Source organism: Melanostigma gelatinosum (assembly GCF_949748355.1).
Source record: "Melanostigma gelatinosum genome assembly, chromosome: 17".
In the NCBI taxonomy this organism is placed as follows: Eukaryota; Metazoa; Chordata; class Actinopteri; order Perciformes; family Zoarcidae; genus Melanostigma; species Melanostigma gelatinosum.
The window spans coordinates 19,584,821-19,608,957 of NC_136650.1; the positions used below are offsets into that span (position 1 = coordinate 19,584,821).

General features: G+C 41.8%; 1 protein-coding gene across 1 annotated transcript in view; it reads right to left on the bottom strand.

Moving 5' to 3' along the window:
• LOC306791230 (CMP-N-acetylneuraminate-beta-galactosamide-alpha-2,3-sialyltransferase 1-like) overlaps window positions 1-23,590 on the bottom strand; it is a 49,316-nt gene extending 25,726 nt beyond the window's left edge. Inside the window, exon 1 of the mRNA XM_079287857.1 lies at window positions 23,480-23,590. The gene's annotated coding sequence lies outside the window, so the exon portion shown is untranslated. The remainder of the gene's footprint in view (window positions 1-23,479) is intronic.
• Between the last annotated feature and the right edge of the window lie 547 nt (window positions 23,591-24,137).

Here is a 24,137-nt window from a genome sequence, read left to right on the forward strand (position 1 = left end):
TTTAAGAAATAAAATTCTGCAGTTTTGAAGACTATATGTACTGCATTATACACTTGATAAAGTGTATAATAAGTGATTAAATGCACGGCTTGTTGTCAGGAACACTCTATTAACGTACGTCCCAATTATCATCTATCAACTAAAATCAGTAACGCACCAAGAAGCACACGGAGGGAGCCCATTTTAAATGGTTGAGGATCATCTGCTCTTGTTAGATCGGCCTATATTAAATATGTTTCCCTTGTGTAAAGCAAAAGAGGTTAAAAAAAGAGAAGAAGAAGTGAAAAGAGACCTTGCATGAATAATAAGACCAGCTGTCTCCCCCTTTTTTTTAATATAAATGGTCATTCATGGATGAATTTAGGAATATCAAAAAAATACTTCACATGCAGCATGTGAGCAAATGAGAGTCCCAGTTTAAAGTCGACCTGAAGCTTGTGCACCGGTGTAACAAAATAGACATTACCAAGACGAAGATGAAGCCAGACATGTTACGTATTCTGTGTCAAAAAAAGGGCCTTAGAAACCATTCATGTAAAATTAAAGGAGTTTAACGGTCCACTTTCTTAACATGAAGAATATGATGTCAAAGAATCTCTTTTCAACAGCTGAAAATGCACCAGACGGATGAATAAATAGAGATGCAACACACACGAAATCCAGAGGGATTTTCTGTGAAATTTCTGCTCCATAACTAAAAATATCACTCAGCGAATAAAAAATGAAAAAGCTCCAGATTTCACATTCGATGGCATCACATCTATGAATCGAGTCTCTGGCTTTGACGGAGAGTTTTTCATTTTCACAGATATTGACTTTCAGTTCTTGCTCGAGCACATAAAGAGGATGCTAGGGCTCATTGAGAGATGTGAAAGGTGTGGGGCGAGGTCTTCTCACAAGATTCAAATATATGGAGGAAGGTCTCCTAAGTCAGTTCACCGATCGTCAGTCGTCAGATGTAGTTCATTAAAATGAAGGTGGATTACATGGAAAAATACAGTATAACCACCAGTACTCTTTGTGCTCTTAAAATTGAGAAGCTAAAACCATGGTAACTGTAAAAAGAAAACATAAAACATCAGTCTTTTGATTTTGATGCTTTTATTCGTGCTTCTCAGAGGGCTGGAAACAGCGTGTGACCCCTGGTTTCATGAAACCTTTTCAAAATCCAGAGGAAAAAACAGGAGATGCAGAGTAGTCAAATTGAAAATGTAGCCGTTTTCTCCGTGTCCTGACATTTTGAAGGTCAGAGGGTTCATTTCTGCCCGGCAGCAATGTGTTATTTATACATTTGTTTTTCAAACTGGCATCGTGTGCTTTTCTAGCAATTGAGGTTTATACGTCCTGATTTGAGTATGTGACCGGCATACTGCAGACTCTTATTTGTCACGTCTGTCACACCCATCCATGTACCTGCAGTTGCCAGGAGCAGTAAAGTTCCCCCGGTGTGTCGACTCCCCGTGAAGCTTCTTACTCACATCCGGCTGGATTCACTGAATACAAGCACAGAGCACTGCAGTCTGAAATGAACCTTCCCACTATGATGCCGAACAATTCCCCCCCAGCTCTGACTCACTATCAAATCAAATGGAAAGGGATCAAAGTGAACAAAGCCAAAGGACCAGATGGAATATGTGAAAGGACATGAGGAGACTGTGCTGATGATCTGAAGTGATGTATTTCAAAGACTTTTCCAGCTCTCCTTCGACTCCGAGGAAGAATTTTAACATCATTCCAATACCGAAGATCAGTAGACCTAAAATCCTCGATGACTGGCGGCCCATAGCATTAACATTAACAATGAAAACTGCAGAAAATTGTTGAATCAAAAATGATGGATGTAACTGAACCAGCTCTCACTTTGCGTGTCAGCTATATTATTTTGAACTCTGCACACGAACATTTAGAACAAAACAGCACATTTGTAGGATTACCTTTTGTTGACTTCTTTTTGAGGACAATGCAACCTCAATGCAAATCCGGTACATCTTATTTCCATTTAGATGATCAACTCATCAGAATGATGGATCAGTAGATTTCTCTCTAACAGGACTCAGACAGTATTAATAGTTGAGCATCTGAATCACTTTGTATGGCTCACTGCAGGCTTTTGTCCTTCCTCCTCGATTTCGCTTTTTAATCTGATCAGTATTTACAAGAATCAACATTTTGAAAATTTGCTTATCGTGTCTTTTCTCCGTCCGACAGATCAATCAAACAGACCTATGATGCAAGAATTTGCGGACTGGTGCAAAATATCTCTTTTTGGATTTGAATGTATGACAATGATGATGATCTCAACAATAGGCCGTCATTCGTAGCACAGGTGTTGATGACAGATTGAGATTCAGTGAAAATATAGATGTCATCGTGAAGAGAAGCAGGAAGCTCGGCAGTTGAGGAGTGTAAATGTTGGAACCTTCCAGTTAAACTCATGTTACTGTTTTAAGCTTTTCACCCTGAAAGCTCTGGATTTGGACCTTCATGGTGCAGTCCGTCTGCAGAGCTGTCGAATGTATCATTGGGTACTTTTATTGAGGAAGAAACCGTTGCCCTCTTCCCCTATTTTATGGCTGTGTGATACTATGTGTTTTGGGGAGTTGGAAAAATTCTCCTTCCAGGGTATGACAGACACATTTTACAGTAATAGCAGTAATTTAGTTTTAGTTTTGCTGTGAAAAACTAAAAGCCGAGTTTCCATGTGCTATATTTCATCTGATTCTGTAGGAAGAGCTTGTGATAATATTTTATATGAGTCATCTCATGCTTAATACAATGTTGACAACAACTATCGGCCTAAATCATAAAACAAATTATTGCAAGTGAAATGGCAACATCAGCCCTAAAAAAATCACAGTTAGATATTTTCCTTATATTGTTCAGGCCTACAGCAAAATACATGAATATGGTAATGAAACCAACACACATGAATGGAGGTAAACGGCAGTTTGTATAAACCAATTGCTCTTCCCAGCTCAGTATCAGATTTCCAGATAGGAAAGCCCCTGATGTAATAAAACCAAACTCAAGGATAGCTTGCAGCTCCAGCCTCACCCGAAAATTGGTTTTGATGTTTGTCTTTGGAATGGAAAACCTCAAACCATTCCGCATGAAGTCAAATGTTTTCTTTCCTGCACTTGCACGGATAGCAAGGTGAACGGAATGTTAAGCAGCTCTGATTATTGATGTGTGTTGTCAGGCACGTTCCCCGTCCAAAATGAGACGTCTGTCCCATTAATCATTAACAAAGCGGAGGATGCGGGATGCCTCCGATGAAATGAAATGGGTAGTCCATTTGCGCATTTGTCAACACAGAATACGTGTTCCCATGACGCCGGCGATTTTCTTTTTCTCTTCAGTTTCTTCATCTTTGTCTCCATTTTCCAATGAGGTAATTTTGCATGCAGACAAATGTTTTTTTTCCCTGCACTTCCATTGATAGCTAGATGTAGCCAGGAAGAGAATGTAAAACAGGTCTTATAGTATGTGTTTTGTCAGGGAAGTTTTCCATCAAAAAGGAAGCGTCTGCCCCATTAATCACGAGCACCGGGGAAGGTGTGGGAAGCCTCGAATGAAATAAAACAGGCCATTTGCATTTCGTCGACATAAATATGTCTACCGTGATGCTGATGATTCTTTACGTTCAGGTTTTTTGTAGCAGTTCTTACACCGGAGCGATACATTTTCTAATTTATGTAGATGTGAAAATATGAGCTACAAATGGAGATCAGAGGTTCAAGGCTGATTGTGTACTGAAGGGCGACGACACATGGCAACAAAATGGCTTACAGTGTGAAAGAATCCTCCAAGGATTTCACCGATTTAGCACACAACTAGGAGACAATCATTTCCTTGTGCAAGCTGTCTTATTCAACTGCATGGCATGAGGACTCTCTCTTTGTTCAATTTCTGACAATCATTATTCTGACGTCTGCCGCGATGGCGGATCTGTCACTACAGTACATCATCCTTTCTGCTGTGCTGAATGAATTTCCCACCAATGTCAGTCGGATCCACTGAGGAGTTCGGTCTGTATCTGATCTTGTTCCAGATCCACTTCTGCATTTTGAAAAAACAAAACAAAAAAACACTTCTGCCAAGAAGAACATGAAAAGCAGACTGTCCTCTCCCGAGAACGGCAGCATTGGTTGTTTGTTCCAAGTTAAAAGGACCTATGTTTACATGTAGTACTGAGCGGCAGCAGGAAGTGGTGGGATGTACTTATAGTGGAAGGAAAATTAAGCGTGTCTGGATCTGGGTGGATGGTACAAAGTGTTTTTATCACGTCGTCTACAAACACTCATTAATGGTGTCTTTGCACCATGACCATGGTTTGTCCTTACAACCTTAACCAGGAAGTGTTTGTTGCCTGAACGTACCCAAAGCCGAACCACAGGGACAGCAGATCAGAAAGAAAAGCTCATGAATTGAACCGTCTATTTTGTTGGTCGGGTGAACAAGCTTATCAGGAAAGCAACCTCGAAACGCTTCACCTGACAGTTACAGATACAATCAGCCCTCTGACTATAATATCTGCAGGGTATTGATATCTTTGCTGATCAATACCAATGACTCGACAACGCTGACGTTTCTGGCTTTCACAGCTCACTTTCTGGCTGGTGCTCTGTTCTGGAACAAAGACTCCCTGCCCCCAATGATCCCAATCTTCTCTCCCAACCTATACGCAGCTCTGCAGTGGAAGACAGTGCCATAAGTGAGCAACACATCTGAGCCGTAATGGTGAAAGATCTACCCTTTAAACTGATATTGAATCATGCAATGTGAAAGGGTTGATAATACTGCTGAACCCAATTACCCACTCCAATCTGCACCTCTGTGCAGCTTTCAGCCACACTTCGACCTTTGATTTGTTATTTTTTTCAGCCCCCGCTAGAGGTGTGGCTCTGGGGATGGCAATGTCGGTCTATCCGTCGGTCAGTCCACCTCTTTAATCCGGACTGAAATATTGACTATTATGGGCTTGAGAAAAAACAGGCTAGTCGTGTGTAAAAGTTGGGGAGTTAATAAGGTAACAAATCATGCTGTACATATGACATCTATTGCACTTCTGCCCATCCTGGGAGAGAGGTCCTAAGGTGTCTCCCCCCCCGCCCCCCCATGTTTTTTCGGGGAGTTTTTACATAACCAATGTGAGGGTCCAAAGATAGAAGATGTCGTATGTTGACAGATTGACTGTGATATCGGGCGATGCAAATACAATTGAAAATTGAAACTGAAAGCTACATTTGCTTTTTTAACACAGATATAATTTTCTACCTCATGATTTACAAACTCTAACCAATTCAACTTTGCCATAATGTATTAATGGGTATAGCTGCAACACTTCCTGCGGATGTTTCACAACAAAAGACCGGGGAAAGTATTCTGCCAGCTGAGCAGCTTTTAATGTGAAACAGATGAGTTTGAATGAGCGACAACAGCGGCAAAAGCAATTTGAAATGCCAAATTGGAGCGCATACAAAAAGGGGTTTCGCTTCTCACTAACATATTCCCTCGTAGAACATTGTCTCAAGTGAAAGGCCAGTTTTTCGATTCGAGAATTTGTTGAAGGGAGCTGCTACTGAAAATCACAGACTTTCTGTCACTTATGCATTTATAGAAGTAGGTGTGCGTGTCCAAGCTCTTGAACCAAAAATGCAAACGCTATTACAGTCGCAGTGCTCTGCATGCTGTTCGCTCGAACCTTCGGCCTGTTAACTGGCATCCTCGTCTCTGTAGTGAAAATGCGACATGTGTGCCAGTAGCAGAGGAGGGAGGGATGGGGGAGACAGTGTAGAGGCTTGAGTGGGAGGAGATATTTTCAATCAGTGCTGTTACAAATTACTGGTCGCCAAGAGAAATTGATAAAAAGCACACAATGGTTAAGGGGCCAATTAAGATAGACGATATGTCTCGAGAAATCACGTTCAACTGATTGTTGCTTATTCTCAAAAGAGGCACAAAACAATATTTTGTGCCTCTTTTTTTCCACTCTCCTCGTCAAAAGGACCTCAAAAACGTTTTTAAAAGTTCCAGAACTTAATACTCTGAAGAAGTACAAGTATAAGAAGTATAATTGTGTTGGGACCAGATGGACTTTTTGGCTGACTTTTCAGTGACAGTGTGTGGGATTAAGACAGGCTGCATTAAATAACGTGCGCCTGCTCAGTAAGAACAGCCATCACTGCCCAGTTTAATCTATTGCCACAGTGTTATCGGACCACTGCAGGTTGTTAATAATGTGAACACCCCCCAAGTAGTCGTGAGCGGGGCCGCCATGTGGGCTGTTGGACGGACTCGGAGCCTTCTGGCGGTGTCCGAAATGAACCAACAGCCAGTTTGTTTCAGTCCCAGCATGGCGGCAGTGCTGGGAGCAGTAAGTGGTGGGATCTGTCTGTGTCAGTAAGTAATACAGTCTGTTAGTCAGGATCTGATGAACGCCGCATTAACGTCCATTTCCATCGAGCAGTTCAAATCACAGCAACAATATAGCATCTTTCCCCGCTGTATATCTAACAAAAGATTATCTTATTGGATCTTGATAATATAGTCATTGCATGCCAAATGGAGAATAAGTGCTTATTACTTAATCACAAATGTCAGTAAATCCAATCCCTGGGTTTTGGACCATTTGGAAAGTACCTCAAAATTATTCTTACATAGTAAACTTGAGTAAATGTTCAGATTCTTAATTAAATGTGTTTCATCCAATGAAAATACAAAAAATCTTTAATTGCATTGAAAGAAAAATAATTCCTCCATGATTGATTTGACATATATATATATATGTATATAGATATATATATAAAACAGATCAAACACAGCAACATATTGAATATGTCGAGGATAACACAATGAAGTTAAAGGATCATTTATTTCTATTGTGGTCCTCCAGTTCCTGCTCATTCGTTCCTCTAATAACTCCACAGCACTTCCTCTTCTGCTCTCTTATTTCCCCCCAAGGCCTGTGTGATAACGAATTCCACACTAATGTGAGTGAAGTACTTCCACATCCACATATCTTTATCTTTTGTTAGAGTAAAGGTGCTCATGTCGCCATAGCAGTAATGGTGGCGTCACTGAGCACAACACGTGCATTACCTGGCGGATCAGTCCATACAAATAACTAACCTCTTGATATTAATCAATACACTTAATAACCCACCACTGACATGTTATGGTCATTTTATACTGTAGATGAGTACATGTTTCCCAGAAAAAGACTTACTTCTCAAAGGCAGTAGCTTAGATGTAAAGTGGACGATGACTGATAAGTAAGATTTATCAAAAGTGGCGTATGCCATATGCACTTAAATGTAAATGCTAATGTTGGTTTCTTGTCATAATTTCAGTTTTCAATGATCAATAATTCCCTGCATCATTAATAAAGACGTGAGAAACAAACACATCTCTACACTGGCACATGCTGGATTAGCCTTCACTCGTGCAAATTGAAAAAAATGCAAAACGTTTCTCCAAACTACACAAACTCTCTTCGCTGCAGCCTTAAACTGTGTTGTGCTTACACACGTGTTAGGGAGAGGACCAATTTAAACGTGTAATAATGCGTTAATAGTGCGTTAATTATGACCCTGCTGCATGTGTAAAGCCAGAAGATTAAGGTCTATAATGAGCATGATTAGGGGCCTCTGGGGGTTTAGTATATGTTGAAGCTGACCTGCAGAAGCATCTTTTAACTACTAGCTCTTTAACTCGGACAATGGGGGGGGGGGGTAATTATTATTGCTGTTAGTAGGTATTACTAGCTGCATCAGTCATAACGCATTGGACTGGAGCTGTTTCCGGCAATTAAAGGTCAGAAACAATCAAGCAGGAGGTCACTGATGGAACAGAAAAGTAAAGTCATGTATAAATAACAGAGCTTGCTTTCCTTTCGTCTTGTGTTAAACGGAGAGCTACTGTAAAGCGGCGTGATGGTATGAAGCATCTTGTATTTGCTGCAGTGTTCTTCACTGTCACTAAAGTATTTACATTGTCAAACAAATGAAATATGTCAGTTTCTCCCTCTCTCTTTGTGTCTCTCACACTATTTCAGAATATTATTTTCTCCCTAAGTGTATTTGACACAACAGCAGATATTTGCTCCTGCTTTTCTCAGTCGTAAAACGTCCGACACAGTGTTCAGCCTGCGGTGATGCATGCGGTGCGGTGGCTGGATACACTGTGAGACATTTACCCACCATTCATATTTTGTGCCTCTGAACAAGAACGCCTCGAAATATATATTGCAAGCACAGTTTTGAGTGCCGATTTTCTTTCATTTTTGCTGGCGCAAAACATCTCTGTGGTGCTCAATTAAATAAGGACAAATGCAATCCGACGCTGCTTCACTGCCCAAAAAAGGTCAGTAGAGTCTAAGTAAATACTCCGCTGTATGCACCTGCTGTGACAGCCGCTGTCTGCTGCTTACAATGCTGCTTCACCATTGAGGTTTCTTTCGAAACGGCAACTCAAGTATTTGAGTGAGAAGTCACCTGGTCTCTATAAAGTCCTTCCTCAAACATGTTGTCTTATCAGGAGGCTTGGTGCCTCCGCAGAGACAAATGCAGGAGAATCCCACAGACAGTAGACTTTAAGAGGCCAGTCAAACATTTCACTGCCGCTGGATTGGTTTCAAATGTTTGACATCGTGCAACCTGCAGGGCTAATATGAACATACACAGATGTCTCATGAAGTTGTTCTCATTACCGTCATGTCCTGTATGTGAGGCTTCACCAGTGTCTGCCGTTAAGATGGGACGAGGTGATAAGAAGACAAACCGGAGATAAGAAGACAAATAAGAGATGGAGGAGAAATGTACCACTATTCCACAGTCACTGAGTGGATTTACACACACTCAAACAATCAATGCTAACCTGATAAAGGAAAAGCAGCAATGGTACATTTAGAAGTCTTTATCTGATTAGCTTAATTAGAGTAAGCATTCAATTATAGTTAGAGATGCGCCGATCCAGATACCAGCCCAAAACTGACCCAAATAGCTGGATCGGGTACTGGTGATAATCGGTCTATCAGGTATTAGATACCATCATTTTAATAAATAATGATTCGGTACATTCGATACATTTATATCGATGTATGTATTTGTTATTTTTAGTTTTAAAAGGTTAGTAAAGTAGGTAGTTAGACATTGGGATCGGCACTCTGTGTAGGCTCAGGTATCTGTATCGGGATGGAAAAAGTCGGATCGGTGCGTTCCTAATTATATTCACAATATTCACACATCAATGCAATTATTTTTCCCTTTAGATTTAAGCAACTCACTATACGTACAAAAAAAATATTGTGTCGTCATCTTATCACACAAGGATCAGATACAAATACTAGAATACATTTGTAAGTAAAAGAAGATCAAGTGCTGGGAAAGCTGCTTTTCCAGCTGCTGCGTCCTTTCAGACCTTTACATCAATTACACAAACCCATTAGAGAACCAAGTCAATGGATTATAAATCACATTGATTCCCACTAATCCAATGCTGTGTTTGTATAAATCTACTGAAGGACTCTATGCAGCTGGCCGGCACACTGTTCTTTTCCATCTGTTTACATCATAAAACTTCACAACCAATACGTTTTCTGCACATTTTCCTTTTGTTCCAATACACTGATGTTTGGTACCTTCAGTACAGCTCTGCAATTGAAATCAATCATAGCTCCTTTTCCACTGCAGCAACCTAACCCAATATAAGGCGGAGCCGTTTTCATGGTTTCTGGGTTTATTTTGATGGTTTTTCACTCGCTTTGGAGACGAGTTCCAGCAACTAAATTAAATTCCAGGTATTTTCACTGGTTGCCTGCACTGCTGTGCATCATCAAGCACATGTTTTGTCATCACAAGGACAGCTCCAACACACCCATGTTGAGAGCTGAACCTAGATGGATTTGAGAACAAATTCAAAAGAATTCCAATTTGATGACATTCAATACTGGATTCATATTTGATCAAATGCGGTGAAACACCAATTAATAGCTTTGTCATCAATAAGCGACGAAGAGATTTTAGACTTTTAATGAACACATTCAAAATTCTCGAATCTAAAAGGAGCTGGTGTGATATTTCATATCATTAGGAAGTTGGAAGCAACTCTGGTACTAAGACCATCTTATCAATAACTGCCGATTAGAAGAATAACCAGCGAGCGCCACACGGAATATTTCTGCCTTTACTTTTCTCCTAAATTTCCTGAAACCTCCAGTCAGCTCAGACGGACTACTTTGCATAAATGTCAAACCAAAAGTCAAATAAATGAATTTCATTCCGCAGCACAAGGAAATGTGCAAACAGAACACTTTTTTTGGCTGAGCTCTGGGACTGGAAGCGGAGGTTACGGGATACATTCATACTTGTTTGATTTCTCCAGAGCTCTCTTTTGGCAGACACATCTCTCCTAAGATGGGAGATCAGGACAGGGCTGATACCTTGAAAGGGCTCATTTAAATGTTTCATGTGTAGAAGACCAGCGTGCTTTTTACACACTTCTGCCCAACGCACTCCTTTTACTCAGTGCACAAATGTCCCGTTACTTTGGCTCACAGAATTATTCATGACGGAACAGCGAGTTTGTTCGTGTTACTTGGTTTTGACTAAGTCATATATGTCTGCTTTTATATAAATGTCCTTGATTCTCTGTTCTCGTTCTTTTAATATTTCAAAGTGCTCAGTCCAGAGCAGAGCTTTATGACGACTCTGTGTACTTTTTCCTCAAAAGAAAATTCTCAAATCGGTTTAAAAACATTAAAATCTTCCATCCAGATGAAAGGGTATTCTGTTCTGTATGCTTATGAAAGCTGACAAATGATTGTGAAATATTGTAAATCAACTGCATATTTAAACTGTGTTAATAATAAACGAGTGCTGCATTGTTACGATGAGCTTGCTAACACTGTGGAATGGCTGTAAATATCAATCAAAATCAAAACATGGAGTTGCATTTTTGCCATCCAAACATGACAACCCATGTATCAAGCACATGAATATATAAACTACACGTGTCTGTTATTTACAATAACTACAATACTGCTTTTTCAATTCCCACGTCTTATCAAACAGACAAATATACAAAAACTGCTCTAATCCCTCTGGCTAATTACCTTCCTGTGTACCAAATGTTGTGGACATTGATTTATTGTTATTTATATTATTTATTGATTTAGTGCATGTATGGAACACACGTTACCTTCATTACAACAGTGCACAGAGTTGACTTCACTTCACATGGCAGTTTTTATTATGCTTTTCCTCCAGCCCCGGATATCAAACAATACTTCTGTGAATACTACCTGGCCATAGGTTTACAACATCACAACGTAAGATGTGGACCAATGTTTAAGCATTCAAGTGTGCAAGAAATGCGAACTAATTAGCAGGAAACACAAAGTACAGTAGAGGCTGATGGAAATGTCATTATCTTTGGCAGCTATTCGACCTGATTTTGCAACATGAAAAGTATTTTTTTTAAAGTTTGCGTTAATGCGTTAATTGCAGGTTAACAGACTAACGTGTTCAGAGATCTCAGCTCCTGCGTCCTGTCCTTGAGATAAATGTGGAGCACGGAGTGGGAGGCCGTCTTTGTTTTGATTTTGACTCTGTGCACCCCGCCTGCAGGGGGTGCTATTTTACATAAATCTTACATAATCTACCTTTGATCTACAGTGCAGGTCTCGTCCTCTGGAGAAGATGGTTTTAATATTTAGCAGGAAATGTATTTTCTATTTTCTGTTGGTGATCTCTGCTTGGCATGCCGTACCTTCCTGGAGCTCATATTGTGAGTCAACGGACCCCTCAGTGTACTCTAAATAAGTATAGGGTGCTTTTCGGGCACTTCAAAGGTTTTCTTGGGGGCCTCTGAAGCTTCTAACAGGAACCCTCTGAGGCTGCTCTCCAGTTTTCTGAAGAATAGCCTGCCTCTCAGCCTACCTTTCCACTCGCATTAACTTTTAATACAGCTCCAAAAGGCACTGGGAATACTTTTTGAATGTAACATCTGTTTGTTTGTGTGTATAGGTTTTCAGTCCCGAGCAGCCTAAGCTTCACCGTGATACATGCTGGTGCGAAGAAGTTTAAAATAAAATGTGTACCTTCTACATTTTAGGTCCTTGTCAAGAAATCCCGTCCTCCGAAAATATTAACCACAACGACGTTCACTGTGATTTGACATTGTGAATCAGCACAGCACTGCCACTTGCACTCACACAACACTTCAAACCACGCCGTGCGTGCTGCCATGCACATCCCGTATCACCTGATCAATAAGACGACATGGGCCAAAGGGAGCATTTGACAGGCTTTGATCGTGGAGCGATGTTTGTGATCATGCCTCATGCGTGTGAAAACAAAGGATCTGTGTCTCTGTGCATCCTTAACGCTTGCCTTGTGGCCAGCGGCGACAGGAACATTTGAGAGATTCTGATGGATGACCACGCTTCATGAGTTAGACACTCTGTGTTAATGAGAATGTGTAGAAGCAATTTATTTTCTGGCCAAGTAAGTCAATCAATTAGATTTTACTTTCTCTTTCTCTGGCATCAAAGATGAAGAGGTTGCATCTTGATGAGTGTTTCTTGCTCTTGCCTGCACATCCAACCTCCCTGCGTTGATGAGCGGCACTTGATGTGTTTGTTTTAAATGACACTAAAATGCATTTTAAAAATAAAATGTATACATCGTGTACATTGGACAAGTTGGGTAATATTTTGTATTTTTCTTCGTCACCAAATCCTATGAAGAGGCAAAAAACAACAATTAATTGATGCTATTGACAAGTATTGTGTATCCAAAACCTTGTTCCTCCGTGCCAGAGCTCAATTGTTGTCCAGAAAAACTTTCAAATGAGCCACTAGTTGCACTGTGACAAGTTCCTTTATTACCTGGACACACATACATACTTCTTAAAATCAGCCCTATGTCTACAGTATATTTAGTATGTCTGTCTAGCTGTTTTAGGACCAAAAAAACACTCATATATTTGTGACTTTTCTTAATAATTTACATCTTGAGTAGGAAACAATGGGCTTTGGACTGAGAACCAAATGCATGCTGGGAAAGTATTGACAGACTAACGCAACAATGTTGGTCTCGGTCTTCTCGTTGTTGTAATATAATGATGAAAAATGAAATTAAGGAATATTGCCAGCCTTATTGTTCAACTCACTGCACGTTTTAATCACCCTTTCTGCAAGGAAAATGATGTTCATTGTTCTGTGCTGGTACTGAACGTAAACATGGAACCACTGATTTTGTGCGTTGATTATTCAACACACACATTGTCAAGACAAAGAAGAGCACTGTAATCCTCAAAAAAAGAAAAGGAAACTGTGGATGTTGGACAGACAGACAATGAAGTCCATTCTGCAGCATGTTCAGCTGTATTTGTATCACAGCAGTCTGTGTATGAACATGTATAATCATGCATGTGAAATCCAATAATAATCATAGAAGCTCACCATAATGCATTTCTATCCTTTTTAAGCTGGCTTCCCATCAAGTTCAGGAATGATTTAGAGGATTTTGTTTTCACATGCAGAGTCCTGCACGGTCAGGAAACTGTGTACATCTCTGCTGCTTTAAAAAGCTAATTATGACTCACTTTTCTAATCTGGCCTTTGTCTTGTGCTGTATGTGCTTTTAAGGACTGGTGTTGCTTATGTGCTATTGTTTGTTTCTTAAACTGGTTTATGGTCTTATTTATAATTTCAATCAGCATCTTGAGAGTCAATCACAGACGGGGGATTAATCAAAAGTGGAGGAATTTAAGATTTAAAAGCGGGGAAAACCTGACGGCAGCAGAAGGTGCTCCTAGATAAGCACACATGTATCAGAGGCTTTTATGTATCCACAATATGAGCGGCTAAAATGTGTAGCACTTTTCAGGGATTTTTAATCTGCATTGAACAAAAGAAATGATATTCTTTTGACTCGGCCAGCCCCATACATCTTCTGCATGTCGATGCGGCACTGATTCCATCAAGGTCAATGGATTCATTGTCACAGTTATCATTATATATCATGAAACAGCAACTCACCCTCGGGGCACGTTTCAATGGGAGAACATCACAATCACTCTGGTGGATACGTACAAAATAGTTCATCTCTACAGTGTCCTTTGATGGACAATAAAATAGAATAAGTTCAATCGTCAGCAGCCACTGGAGATAAGGAAGAACTCAATAATTGGTATTGTGCTTTAAGATGATTACTAGCCCCTGTGAGATGGCGAGGCCTAACCTGACAAAGGGTTTGTGTGTTTACTTGAATGATGAGAAAGTTATGTGTATAATTCACATCTTTACTGGATCCAACAGTGAAGAAACAGTTTTCTCTCCTAAGAGCTCGGGTCATTTGATTACCTGGAGAGGTGAGGTGAGGTGAGGTCTGTTTCATGTCCTTCACTCTGTGTTCCTGTTTCGGCATCAGCGCTTTGATAGCTACACATCTGTAACACCGGCTTCACAGACAAATCCAGCGGTTTGATCAATGAAAATGAAAACTGGTCTGAAAGGCACTAGTTTTTGCTTCCATTTGTAAGAAATGAGATGAAGTCTGTCACGCTGTGAAGCTCCATGGGCGAGTGTGGCGGTGAATCAAAGGTGAAGGAACATCACCAGCAGCACATTTAACTCTTCACTCACTGGATTCAGGTTTGAGGGTGAAAACTGGACTTCCAACACATCTCCACACATCTAGCCCGTATACCGCCTGCATGTACATGGTTCAACTGCTAAACCTCTCACGAAGTAATACTGATTCCACATTTGATTTTGATGAAGTTGTATTCCGTGTGGACAACTTAAATGCTCAGCAGAGTCTTAGGGATGCTCTTCATTTGTTTGTGTCCAGAACAAGCAAATAAAGGCAGCTATGTCAGCTGGTTACGGGGGAGAAGTACAATTACTAAAGTACAATATCCTGCATTATTACCTAATGCTTTGTCTGTGTTATAAATGATTAATTATCTATTCATAACATTTAATTTAGGGTCTGTGTTTGATTCAATTGTGCGTAAGACGTAAAACTTTAACGTCCAGTTTACGTTTAGTAAGTCTGACGTTTTCCTTTATTATAAAGCACTTTGTGCTGCATTTCTTGTGTGAACGGTGCAATACAAATACAGTTTATGATTATTATCATTATTGTGAAAAACAGATCTTGGTCAGCTTCCCCTTGGTGTCTGATACAGATGCATGGAAGCACCCTTAAGTGTCTGTACGCGATGTTCAACTAACTCCGACTTATTAAACGCTCCCGCGTAAGGATCCGACCCGTTGACGTGAAAGTAGTTTTGTTGCCTAAACCTAACTTCCTGTGAAGAAGGAACTTTATTTTGGAAAAGCCATGCATGCACCTAACAAGCGTCGATATTGACACGCCGTCCCTGACACGTCCAAAACTGACGCTATAAGGGTTTGTAGAGCCTCATAGACTCAAGCTCAGGAGCACTGGTTCTCTCTGAAGTTAGGCAAGGTGAGCTAAATAAATGTCATGTCGTATTTGAGAATGTATAGTACTTCTAAATCTTTTTGACAGGTCTCTCTTATTCATCCAGATACTGATAGTGTCATGTACCTCTAAATCCACTGTATCTCTTCTTTGCTTTTATGTAAATGTTTTTTACTGGGGCTCATTAGTAATTTATGGTACATCTTTAAAGTACACCAAAATGACACTGTAATTTGTGGTTCTTAACTGTTGGTCCTACATTCGTGAATTCAAATGAGGGCTTCATACATTTTAAATGTGATTGAAAAGGCTAAGATTAAAAGAGGGAACTAAGAAGATTCCCAGTCAGTTAACACAGCCTGAAACACAATGAAAACTGTAATCACACACTGGAGGTGATACAGCAGCAGGATCTCAGCAAGATCAGGAGGTTCGGCTGAGATGAATGAGAGCAGCTCATCGGGGAAGCAAAGAGGCCAGCAGCAATATTAACAGCCGCAGTACGCACTGTGTGCTGGAGTCTTCCCGCTCTGTGGACATAAACGTTCGCATGGTTTCTGGGCTGTGCGGTCAGGTGGCAAGACAGACTCCCTATAAATAAAATCCAGTTCATCTTAATTATAAAAGAAGGTGCACTCGGCATCGCGAAATGACACGGAGAGGCGTGTCGGACTAGTTTGAACTTTCTGGTTTTAATACCGAAGGATTTGATGTGGAGCCAACACTGCGATTTAAATTGATTACATTTTTGAATTGATTGTTTTCTATTTTGTAATGTTTCATTCTATTACTATTATTATGTTAAACTCCTGTCCTTTATTTGTTGTACATCTACAGTATGAAATAAGATTCATTTCGTACCAAGCAAAATAAAAAAAAATCATCTGGTGTCTACATCAATAGAATTGGATGTAAAAAAAAATGCTTTAGGCAGTAACATTCAAAATATGTATTGATAACAGCAGTAGCCTATAGTAGGCCAGCTACGTGAGTTGGGACTGCTGATAAGTTGCTGCTGGGGCTAACGTTAGCGTTAGCTTCACACAGTGCTACGTCTGACTGCTTCGCAGCTCTGGAGTCCTGATTTAACTTTAAAGGTCACATATTTGTAAAAAGTGAGATTTTTCTTGAAACAGGTCCAAGTGCTCTATAAATACTGTGAAAGTATCAAGAAGCTCGATCCATGTAGAAATACACACAGCCCGTATTCAGAGACTTTAGACGAACCGATTTCTGAAAAGCTCTAAAATGTGTCAGACAGAGGGTGAATACAGGTGTATTCAGATACAGTATGAGAAAAATGAACATGAATGCATGTTAACATGAGCTAATAGAAACCCGAAATACAGGTATGAACCTCAAAATGGGCATGTTGCGTCTTCTTTAGAGGTAATGAGTTTAAAATCATATGATGTCCTTAAAGTTAAGCTCGATGACAAAATCAGTCCCACTCTTTAGTCTGTGTGGTAAATATGAAGGTACAGCCAACAGCCAACAGCCGGCTAGTTTATCTTAGTATAAAGACTGGAAACAGCTACTCTGGCTCTGTCCAAAGGCAACACACTCTGCCAATCAGCTCCTCTAAAGCTCATTCATTTTCATATTATAAATGACGCGTAGTGGTTTGATGGAAGGTTATGATGGAGTCTCGGCTGTCGTCTTTTCCAGATGACAGCCAAGCCAAGAGATACTTTTTGAATGTTTCGTCGTCTCAGATAATTGATGTTAATTGACTACGGCTGTGTACATTTACAGGCGACCGTGTTTCATTTTCTACAGGTTGATGGGACAGTATTGGCTTGTTACATATGTAAGTCAAAATAGCTTCTTTTTAAATCCAGATTTTGATAGAAATACAATTTATTGGTCGGCCCTTGGCCTGAAGCTGCTGCATAATGAAGACATGTTTAAACAAGGACACACAATGCCACTGACACCAGTCACCCTGCACAGCTCAGCATTGTTGCAAAGAGGAGCTGAGTGAAGGATGCCGGTCCAGTGTGGCATGAAGAGGTTTCAATGCCAAACAACCCCTCAGGACACAGTCCTTGCGAAGTGACTGAATAGGTGGGTGGGCAAACAAATGAACGATTATATGCAGAACTAATAGAGATTTTAAAATAGCACGCGTTGCATAGTTATTGGGGGCAAGAAAAGGCTCCAGTGATCGTCGATCACTCACTGTAAATGACACTGGTATTCATTAAGTGTGCTGCTGGTGCTGTATCACGCTGCAAGGCTGGGCAGAGGCTCTGGTCGGGATAGAGGGGAAGATAAATAAAAAAAGTTTCAAATACCAAGATATTTTGGGGAAAAATCCACTGCCCTCTGGAACAAACACACAATGTTCAAATCAAAGAAGAATTACAATCTTTCAACTCGACAGCGGACCAAAGCCCACGGCCGAATCAAACACCAGCTGAGACAAAAGTTGATCCTGGATATCCGAAGAACTCTACTTTACCGTGGACTTTTACACAAACTCTGTGGATTGATCCAAAGAGAAGTGTGCGCAGAGAAACACCCTCAGTCTGAAGAGGGCAACTGGACACATCCTAGATTCAGATGTACTCAGATAGTAGAAACGTGTCCAATGAGGTCGCAGTTGTTATCGAAGCAAAAACGTGCAGCGAGTTTTCATTTTTAATAGATTGTCAGAAATTAGCTGCTTGTCATTATTACCTTTAGCTCATTACACTTTGGCATATCCAAATGAAGAAAACAAAATCAAGTTTGATTTCATAGGTTTTCATTTCAGCCTTCAAGGCAATGAAAAGTAGAAAACTAGACAGAGCCTGTAGACTTCTGATATTCATGGTGAATCCACACAGACGCCAGCCAGATGCACTTCCAATGCTGATTACAGAATTACTGAAGATGGTAATTATTCATAACCATTATAGGAGCCAACTAGCATGTGTGTGGTGCTCTGATGAAGACGTATGCATGCATTCTGATGAGAGACAGAAACACTGGGCAGTGAATTGAAACGGATCTAGTGTCGTAGTTCAATCAGCAATAATGAACAAACGTGGAAAGGCAAAGCACCAGTGGTTGGAATCAAACTCAAGAGGACGGATGATGGCCGGTCATGTAATGCTCTTGGTGAGTAACGGTATTTGAAAAAACGTTTGAAACAGTCAACAAAGTCAGTAAATGGCGAAGCTGTCCGTTACATTACTTTATATCCATGTAATACATCGACACACCTCATCTAATAAGGTAATATGCATGACAAAGAAAGAAAAATAATAGATTATCAGCTCATAACAATCAATTTGACACACTTGAAATGATCTCGATTGTAAGTCGATTTAACCTTTTGGAAGTTTTCCACAAAACGACTGAAAAAAGGCTGAATTGAAGGCAACATTTAGCGATAACGTTCTTGTAAAAGAACATCCTTTTTTTTTTGACAAAGCAATAACAGCCTCTTTTTCACTCCACTCCCACTTGTATGAAAATAAGCAGCTCATTATGAGGCTGAATCTCATATCTGGCTCGTCTCAGGTATTCTAAGCGCCCCGGCAGTTAAGCAAAGAGGAGTATTTACATTTCTCCCGCTCATTATTCCTGGAATGACCTCCGGAGCAAAATTAAGCTACACTCTGCAACTCCGCGAGTCCAGTCAAGAGAAGTCCTTTTCACAGAACGGAGCTGCTGTTTTCCATAGTATGTTTAATTCATGAACTGTTATTAACAATGGTAGTGGAGCATAAGGGAAAGTAATGATTCCACTGTCAGTAATTATAGCAGTGATAGGCCTGTTTATTATGATTAGTCTGTATAATATTATTATTATTATTATTATTATTATAAGGCAGTCAGCTTTGTTTTTCCTCGTGGCCTATCTATTGTTCGATATATTTATCAATTGTCATTTGCAAATTGGTTATTACTTATTGTCGCTGCTGCTGAATTGCTGATTGAACATGAGCTGTACATGCTGATAATGACTCATGTTCTCTTGGGTGTTGTGTATATACAGTACATGTATGAGACAGCACATGCTGCCAAAGCTCTGGAACAGTTCCTGGAAAAAATAAACAGCAACAACAAAAAAATCCCACAGATCCAGATCGCCCCTTTGCTCTGCTGCAACACATTCCGCCGTAAGGCCGTGAACACAACACTGTTACGCAGCGTTTTAAAAGCACTCCTATCTGCTCTACTCATCAAGATGTAGCGCATTGTCTAAATCCGCTTCATATTTCAAATTCCCATTGTGATCAGAGAACAAATTAGGACGACACATTTGGGAATCAGCGTGAACTTTAGATGCTGGAGCTGCAAGAAAACAACAACCCGTTTGACTCTGTGGCGTGAGAAGACAACGAGCTTTTGTCCTGCAGGGCACAGCGATGCAAGGCTCATTTGATAAGAGGGCTCATTTGATAAGAGGGTTGTTTGTGCCATACGCAGAGCACACCTGTCTGGCCTTTTAACACGACCGAACATTTTGATTCCCATGGTCTTGGACCAGTTAGTCCAGATTTACGAGGGTCACGCGGAGACACAACACGACCCTGAATCATGTACGTGCGGAAGAATCTCACGCTATTCGAGTTACGCCCGGCGTTCCCCGCTGGTGTTTACAGTTCATTGTGAAAAGCAGCTGCACGATCTCTTGATTAAATCACTGCCTTTTCTCTGACTGCACTGCAGAACAGACTTAATGTGGATTCTGTTTTAGGGAGAAAACACTTTGCTTGAATCGATTTTAACGTTCATGTCTGTCAAAATTGACTTGATTGTCCCATCATCCTTCATCATCCTCTGAGAGACTCTGAAACAAACACGAAAAGCCTTTTTGATACTGTTCATAATCATGCCCGAAACCCATTTCCTTCCCACGAAACACAGGTAAACAAACCGGCACAGGCTGTGGGGAGTGTTGATGTGCTGCCACCACACATCCCCTGAGGTATTAGAAATCTGAAACAAAGAGGCGCGGTGTGCGATGACGTGCGTTTCAAAAGATTACACGAATTTCTCTGAACCTTTTTTTTTTGTTCGGCGACAAAGCATGAAATAACCTTAAAGTGCTGTTTTGCAGCTCCGCCATTTTAGCACACTTTCTGTCTTTTCTTCTCTTCTCCTACCGCTCTCTCCCTCTCGCTGTCTGTCTTCCTTTAAGAGGCCATACTCACATAATGCCAAGGCCGAGAGCTGGGAGCACCTGGTGAGTTAAAGGCTAGGCCAGGTGGTACACATCAGCTTTGACTGCCAATTAGAGCGGTGACCATGCGAGAGCTGCCCAAGATAACTTCTAATTAACAATGGACCTCCGAGGCATAACAATTAGCCTTTCCTTCAAATAAACCCACATGTCAAACCGACAAAATCATTTTTCTCCCCCTTTTTCAGTCTGCAAATAATACTGAGGAACTACAGACAGGAAGTAACACTAATCCTCATCAAAGCCTTGAAGAGCGATCGCGTATGTATAGCACACATAATGTGTAGGTGAGTCTCTAAATGGAATGAAGACATTTCTCCTGCTGCCTGCCTGTCAACAGGACTCAGGACTGTAAGGCGAATGAAAGGCACTTTACATTAATGATGACTGAGGGAGCGATGCGCACACTCTCGGACTAACGGATTGCAGCACAAAACAAATAGGACAGCGAAGGGCTTTACAAGGAAACGACGGAAGTCGAGGACGGCTCTTGCGTCCGTCAAAATAGAAACAACAAGAGTTAAACTCCTGGGGATGTTGTGTTATCGAGATGTGTGGTTATGCATCTGAGCCAGCCATCAAGAGGCGGAAACGTCTGCTGCACAGTCCAGTCTGGTTTTACAGAATGCATCTGTCCCTCTTGAGAAGCACCGGCTGTGGACTCCCTTCCTCTGCTCCTCCAAAGGCACCTGCCAATAAGCGTTATCAAGCAAGCAGCCGCAGATAGAAAGCCACGCAGGAATTTGACGAGCCCAATTGCAGGACTGATGTGTAGCCTCGAAGTCGCTGATTGCACCGGGGAAAGACAGCAATCACAGGACGGCTTTCTTTATCGGTCGTGTTTAAATTGTCGTTTTTTGTAACAATCGTCTGCGATAAATGCAGCCGGGATGCAGCGAGACGTCGTTCTGTAAAAGCTCGCATGAAGTAAAAGCCATGTATTCTCCACGTGTGTTTAGAGTATGAGAAGTCTGCTCATGCTTGAGAAAGAAGAAGAATGGTGCTGAGGTGTTTCTTGGAAAACAGCCAGGACTGTTAAGTGGAAACAGAGGGCAAATCAAAAAGCAAGGGAGACGTCCAAGGGGAGAACGGTGAAGGAAAAAAAGCCAGTGTGTGACGGAGCTGAGAGGCCTGAACAAAAGACACTAACTATTAGTGAAATATACTTGTACATGCTGCAGACACATGCCGACCACCTCCCGAGGGACTGGAAACATTCCTGCCGTTGCCGCTGCAGTCTTGGTCCCAGACCTTGTTGTAAAGCAGTGCACTTAAAGGGTCTGATGGGTCTGTGGTGAGCCACAGGGATTCCTCTGTCTGGAGCAGGGAGTCTGAATGCCAGAGCAGAATAACTGATTGCTGCAAAGCCCGCGCCGACTTAACTCAGGCCTGACGCCACGCGGCACCTAAAGACTGGAGGAAATACCTTGCAGGAGAGATCTCAAAAAGACGAAAGTTGGATCGTTAGAGAAACTTGCAAAAACTTTGAGAGCGATGTTAGGCTTCCTGTTCGCCGCGCCGTGCTTTGAAGTGGAAACGGCAGCACGACTGCCGTTTCATCAGACTTTTCCTTGCGGCGTGTCTTCATCTGGCTGGCAGCTGGTGAGAGTGGCCATGATTCACGGTGACTCATTGCTTCTCCCATGCTCCGTTGTTAAAAAGGAGCCCACAATGGATTTCCTCTCAGAGGAATCACACAGATCTTTGAAATAGCAATGTACATACGGATGAGAAGGCATGCAGTGAAGGCTGACTGAAGTGCACATTATAGGGTGAGATGCATTTCTCAGCTCTTCTCTCTTTTACAGAGTAACAAATGGCAATTGCTTTTGGCAAATACAATTTCCAGATGTAATTGGGTTCCTCCATAATGGATGCCACCAGAGCACCCCATCACCCATATCTCTGCCGCCCTCCTCTCTAAATGCTGCAGCCCGGTCCCCCACGGTCACGCCATCCAACCTGATTGGTGAGGTGATGAGGAGCCGGCTGCGCTAATGTGCTCCATTGCTTATTATTTATAATGGCGAGGAGAAGTGTCAGTGGAAAGATGAACGCCTTCATTAGTGAGTGAGGTGTCATCTCGTGCAAAACACACAACAGAGGGGATCACTGCAGAAGGCGTAACCCGTAAACCTGGAGTTTACTCACGCTGGGATATTATGCTGACAGTGAAGCACACAGTGATTCATGTTTACAACTAATTAAAAGGATTCCTGTCGGACGAAAGTGTTGTTGAGGCCGCTTCGAGGACACAAGACAAACACACGTGTACAGCACAGATATCTGTCCTCTGCACATCTGCTGTGTGTTCAACAGTTGCTGGAGTCCACACAGTGGAGGGAACATATATCGTGTGTTTGAAGTCAGAGAGTCCAGTTCGCCAGCAGCCCCCCAACCACACGACCCGAAGCCAAGAAATGAAAACCAGCCCTCAAAAAAGAAGAAGTTGCTTTTTTCCTCAACGTGACTCTAGTTCATGGGTCGTCGAAAACAATCAGGAGACAACGTGCACAAACATGCTCATAGTGAGACATGAAAAGCAGGGGTGTGACTTATGGAATGCATTATAACCACAACAACTGTTCTCATGAATCTGCAGGTGTTTAAACATCGATACCAATTCATAAGACAACAAAAGCGCGCCGTGGCTTCCTATTAGACATGTTCATATTTGAGCAGATGGTTTTTTATTTTTTTTGCAGAAGAAAGTTACAGTGCAACACCTGGCCAGCGGCACTTTAAGACTTTAATCCCTCATGTGCGCTGCACCGCGATTAAAAAGCTTGAATTAGAATACACCGGTGCGGTGAAAAAGCATGCATTTCGTCTCCGTACTCACCCAAAGTGAAGCCGGGGCTGCGAGTGAAGTCCCGTTATTTCCGTGCGGCGTGGCAGCGGCTCCGCGGAGAACAAAAAAGCGAGCACACCAGCCCAGTCAAAGCTCGGAGGGTCCAATTTAAGGGAGGGGGGGGGGGGGGGGGGGGGGGGGGGGGCAAGCGCCAAACTGGGAACCTCTCACCGTTGCTTTTTTTTAAAAGTAGGAAAACACCGGGCGTGTTTTTTTCCACTACCTTCCTTGAACATGCACATCCGTGCGTTATTCTGCGGAGGACGATGCGAACAGTTCCTCCTCGCGTAGACCGGTACTCGCTCCTTGGCAATGAGAGGCATGCAGCTTAATGCCTGAGCGCTGACCATGAGGGGCTCAACACCGCTACGCCCCTCAGCATCCTCCCTCACTCCCTCACTCACTCCCTCCCTCCCTCCCTCCCTCACTCACTCACTCACTCACTCACTCCCTCCCTCCCTCCCTCCCTCACTCACTCACTCACTCACTCACTCACTCACTCACTCACTCACTCACTCACTCACTCACCCACTCACTCCCTCCCTCACCCACTCACTCCCTCACTCACTCCCTCCCTCACTCACTCACTCACTCACAGCAGGATTATTTTTTGGCATGCGTGACCAGGTCCTGCTGTTAGCCCCCAGTT